Consider the following 6,126-nt stretch of genomic DNA (forward strand, 5'->3'; position numbering starts at 1 on the left):
ATAAACCGGACGTTATGATTCTTCAGGAAACACATGGACTAGCGAAACAGCCGGGATATCAAGCTATCGGGCCCCCAAACGGGAACAGAACATTAACTACACTAGTGAGAAAATGGCTAGTGGTGATTCGGCTGGAAACCCAAATCTCAGACATTGAGCACGTGCTAATAGAGCTCCTCCCCAAATGGAGGAAATCCTCAAGTATATTTATTCTAAATTTATATAGTAATCCAACCAAAAAAAAAAAAAAGACCGCGCTTCATAACTCTCTTTAGAAAGGCTGTGGTGATGGCTGGGACTAGCCCTCTGATCATAGGGGGAGACTTCAATGCCCCGCAAGGTGCCTGCGGGTATGGTTATACAAGAGTAAAAGGCAAAATGCAATGCAAGACAGAGTTAACGCTCGTTAATGTGCCCGCTTCCCCTACACGTATAGGGACCGGGCTCAACAGAGATACCACACTGGATCTAACAATCGTCAACAAGGTGGTAACGGTCAAATGGAGAAACACCTTCGAAGCCCTTGGGAGCGATAATAGAATTATAGAAATCAAGATCGAAGAAACCATAGATGCCGAAAATAATAAAGCCGTTAAATGGATCGACTGGGATAAGTCTCGTAAAATAAGAGGCGACAGGAAGCAAGAGCCGATCAAAACATAGAACAATCGGCTAGAGACGTCATCAAAGACGTAAGCGTAGTCACTCACACTATCACGCCGGACCAACCGGTAGAGAAGATTGATAGTCGTCTCGCACATATGTGGGAAGCGAAACAGTCTTTACAACATAGATGGCGTCTACAAAAGTAAAACAGGAGTCTACGTAAGCGAATAGCTGAGTTAAACAAAAAGATTGAAGAGCATAGCCAACAGTTATGCAAACAGCAATGGGATGAGTTCTGCAATGTTATGGATGGTCTGATTTTTACTGGCCAGCCGTGGCGTATTCTCAAATACCTTCTAGATCAAGACAATCTCAAAATAGCTCAAAAACATAACTTGGGAAAACGTATGCACGGACACAAAGGAAAGGAAGATGAACTCATCGCTGAGGCAAGCGCTACATACCTTCCCTCCAACCCAATAGTCGAGCATGGGCGGTATGAAGGAATGCCTAATGTGGTCCTTGGATGAGAAATTCACTACACAAGATATTAGAGCAGTGCTGCAAAAACTGAATACGAAATCTGCCCCGAGGCCAGACAGGATTAATAACAAGATGCGAAAAAACCTGGATGAGTAAGCAATAGAGAATATCACGAAATACATAAACGAATGCTGCACCAAGGGCTCTTAACCACAACAGTGGAAGGAAGCCCAGGTCATACTTATTCCCAAACCGGGCAAACCAATAAATATTTCAAATCTGCCGCCCATATCTTTCACCTCTTGCGCAGGAAAGCTTATGGAGCACGCATTCCTTATCAGAGAAAACAATTACCGGGAAGAAAATGAAATATATCCAAATACTATGCTGGGCTTTCGGGCTGGACTCTCTACTCAGGACGTTATGCTACAAATCAAGCATCAAGTACTAGACAGTAAAACGAGGTCAGCCAGAGCTATTTTAGGGTTGGATCTCAAGAAAGCATTCGACAAAGCAGCACATTTGGCCATACTCAGTCAGGTGAGCCACCTAAACCTAACAGAAAGGGCGTACAATTACATCCGAGACTTCCTAACGAATAGGAAGGCTACCCTCACGATGGGGGAACTCAAGTCAGAGGTGAAGGACATGGGCAGTTCGGGTACGCCTCAGGGCTCCGTGATATCGCCCATGCTCTTTAACCTCATTATGATATGATTGCCGGAAAAGCTCGAAGACATCGAAGGAATCAATCACTCCTTGTACGCGGATGACATTACCATATGGATCTCGCAAGGCAGTGATGGAGAGATAGAACAGAAATTGCAGGAAGCGGTATGTAAAGTGAAGGAGTACCTTACAGGCAGGAGGCTTGAATGCTCCCCAGAGAAATCAGAGCTTCTCCTTTACAGACCCACCCTCAAGGGCAGGCCGCCCAAGGGGTACATCAAAGATAGAGAGTACGAAGAGATACAGATTCGTACGGAGAATGGCGGGGCCATCCCCATCGTTGAACAAATTAGGGTCCTGGGACTCAATATTGAGTCGAAAGGAACTAACGACGAAACCCTTAGAAAGGTCGTGACCAAGGTCACTAACGCTATTAGGCTGATTAGGAGAATCACGAACAAGTATCAGGGAATGAAGGAGGTTAGCATTGTTAGGTTCATTCAGTCTTTTGCTATAAGCCACATCATTTACGTAGCTGCGTACCTTAACTGGTACAAGGCAGGAAAGGACAAAATTGATACGCTCATAAGGAACACTTTTAAGCAGGCCCTAGGCCTGCCCGACAGCACCAGTACAGAGAGATTATAGCAGCTGGGCATGCATAACACCTTAAAAGAATTGACTGAAGCTCAGCAGATAGCTCAGCTTGAACGACTCGCCAGCAGCCGGACTGGCAGAAGTATACTCGATAAATTACCAATAAATTACCGTAACCAGCAAGGACCCAAGGTTACATTGACCAGAGAGATCAGGAGTAGGATTAAAATCCCCAATTTACCCAAAAATATGCACCCGGAATTCAATTAGGGCAGGAGAACCAGCAACGCTAAAACTCTACTCAAAGCCTATGGCAATGATGAGGAAGTGCTGTTCGTGGACGCCGCGGAATATTCAAGTCACCAAGCATTTACAGCAGTAGCTATTAACGCCAAGCAAGAAAGCGTACGCACTTGTTCAATCAAAACCAGTGTCTCTGAGGTTGCGGAGGAGGTTGCCATCGCTCTGGCTATCGCTTCTCCCAAATATAGACACATTATTAGCGACTCTCAATCGGCTATACGAAATTATGCCAAAGGACGGATATCAATTGAAGATGCAGAAGTTATAAACAGTGAAACCAAAGTTATATCATCTGAGTAATGTTACGACAAGGAAATCATCTGGTTCCCAGCCCATACAGACTGCAAATCCACCGTCAACCCAAACGTTAACGAGTCTGCCCATCGTGTTGTGCGAGGACTCACTAACCGCGCCCGATTAGGGGGGTGCTCTGGCCGAGGAGGAGATGGAACGGATGGATAGGGCGAGACTTTTCTCAGTCAGTGACATTACCCAATTCTACAGAAAGTCGAAGTGTATATATCCACCACCTAACCCAAAATTAAACAGGTCTTAAGCAGTTGACTGGAGGCGACTTCCAACTAGAACTTACACGAACCCGGTACATCTTAACCGCATGTTTCCGGATTTATACCCTGAGGCCAAATGCAAGTTGTGTATTGATAGAGGAGGCACCCTAGAGCACATACTCTGGGATTGTGAAATAGTTCAGAGGATAATTGCAGTCCCCCCGGATGAACTAAGGTCGCGGTGGAGAACCGCACTGGCTAGCTCTGATCTTCAGGACCAACTTTGGGCCATCCAGCAAGCCCGGGAAGCTACCGACAGACAGGGTCTCTCTGGTGCCCCCGGCGTGGCCTAGACCGAGGCCATCAATTTGCCGGATATTTATTAAAATTGTCTCACTCACTCATACATTGCAGTAGTGGACCATTACAAATCTAGAAATTTTAGGACGTCTGAGATAGAATGCTCTCCTTTACTCGTGCCTTGAATGTCACTTACATCCATGGCATTACACCCACAATGTTAAAAAAATATGGCAGGTGGTGGGAGTCTTAGTGACAGTAAATGCCGAAGCGAGTAAAGCATTCTTAAACTGCAATAGCAGTTCCATATGACAATGAAGAGTTGGAGAGCAATACGTATGAATCAATTACCTGGTATATTGAAGCTTTATATGACCAAGAAGATGCTGGGTAATAAATGCACAAATATTGTACGAGTCTCTAAGACACTCTGAGAGCCGCAAACGTGCACTTTCCAAATATGCCTCCCCTAGCACCAGGCTGTCGGTATACAACTTCACGAATTATATAGCGATGATGTGACACGTCTGCTACAAGAATACCACCGATGGTGGAGTAAATATTTCCCATAGTACGTCAGTGTAGACTCAATATGCGCTTCATTCGTAAAAGACGTAAGCTACTATATTGATGCTTCAGGACCACATCCCCAGTAAAGCAATCTTGGAACAGGCGATTGACTCAAATAAAAACGTAACATTCCGCAGTACATGAGTATATTATGCTGCAATGTAAGAGGACAATTCACTCGGCGCCATTTATATTCGTTGAATGGAGGCTTATATAACCAATTGTCAATAGAGCCGGATGAGATATGATCTCCAAGACAAAGCCGTTTGACTATTTTATTAGTCTGGTGACTTCGCGAGGTGTCCTGAGAGAATGGCGTCATTTGTGCATATAGGGTTATCAGAGGCAAGTGTATATGCGCTCATGTATAGACAGCTTACAGTTTAAGGACATGTGAAAAGAGTAGCGTAGCTTGCGCTAGAGACGCAAGGCTTAAGAAACAGCGGAGCTGATCAGACCAAGCACTACCAAGTCATCCCCAGCATTTCGCGGATTTTATTCATTATTAATCGATTATCGATTACCGATTGATTGGGTGTCCATTAGCTCTAGCAAAGTATTAGCCACATATTTGGGCTAGGCTAAGCACTACCAAGTCATCCGCAAAATTTTGCGTAATTTATTCATTATTGATCGATTATCGATTACCAATTGAATAACTATCCATTGGCTATAGCAAGGTATTAGCCACATATTTGGGCTAGGCTAAGCACTACCAAGTCATCCCCAGCATTATCATGAATTTATTGGTTATTGTTCGATAATCGATTAGCCATTGATTGGCTATCGCAACGTATTGGCGGCGTATTTGGGTTAGGCTAAGCACTACCACGTCATTCCCAGCATTTTGCAGAATTTATTGATTATTGATCGATTATCGATTATCTATTCATTGGTTATCACAAGGTATTGGCCACATATTTGGGCTAGGCTTAAACACCTTTGCTAGCTCACAGGGGTATGTGTCATTGGGCTTGGACCCTTTCTGCATTACCGCTAGAATGAGCCCACATTTTCGGTTCGCTTGCACGGGCTAATGGTCGGCTTAAACAGCTCCGCTGTTAGAACGTCGCCATTTTCGTCCGAAAAGCGAAGATAGATAGCGGTAACAACTACACGAAGTAAGGGTCGCAGTTGCATTCTCGGCATACCTGCAGTAAACATTCGCTAAATAATAAAATTAACAATTGCGATCCATGCGCGCGCAGGTAAATAATGACAGATGCCACTCGATGAGCGTGGACAGACGCTGTCACAACGCTGGCGTGATGAATAGCGGCTCAAGTCGAGAGTGAACGCTCCGTGCGGCGTCTCGCTTCAGCGCGTCCCCGAAACTTGCTTACGCGGCTGCTGTCACTAGGTGTGCAAGAACGCAGCGCACACGTACCCCCTGCCATATTGGTTATCCCACCGCAAGCACCTTCTGCAGATTACCTCCAACATAGTGCGCGAGGAGTCTCACTCAGCCGCGCAATGCGCCGTAACTGCAGGCTTACAATAGGAAACGCGTACTCAGCAGCTAACATTTCCCCCTCCAACCTCGTTTCTCGCACACTGGGCGAACAGGAAGACGGCGCGCATCAAACCAGCATTCTACTAGGCCCACCTTTGTACGCTCACCTTCGCAGCTACAGCACAGGGCGCGCGAGGCGCGTTAGGATGTTATCGCACTTAGACTTTATATGGAACTTCACGGTGACGCCAAGAGCACAAATTCACCTCGAGTGTCCTGATAAATGCTACTACAATAAAAATTCGCGTTGCGGTATCCGTGTATTCGACGAGAAGAAACCGGACATCAAAAACACGTTTGTGAACAAGTGGCAGTATGCAAGATTCACTTGCAAATTATTGTCCACGCAACATATTTGATCTACTGTGATCTTGTTCGTTCTCCTCAGAGCACGTGCCAGATCAATGGGACATCAAGAATTCTGGCAGTAATGACGTAAACGTAAGCCCATAAGGGCCATATCGGGCAAGGCGCGCGAGAAGGCAGCGCTAAACTTTTTTTTACGCAGACACACACACTTGAACCTAAACGTGCTTGGATTTAGTGAACGAAGAAAAAAATTAGAGGACACCTAGG

The sequence above is a fragment of the Dermacentor silvarum genome, chromosome 7 (assembly GCF_013339745.2).
Source record: "Dermacentor silvarum isolate Dsil-2018 chromosome 7, BIME_Dsil_1.4, whole genome shotgun sequence".
Lineage (NCBI taxonomy): Eukaryota > Metazoa > Arthropoda > Arachnida > Ixodida > Ixodidae > Dermacentor > Dermacentor silvarum.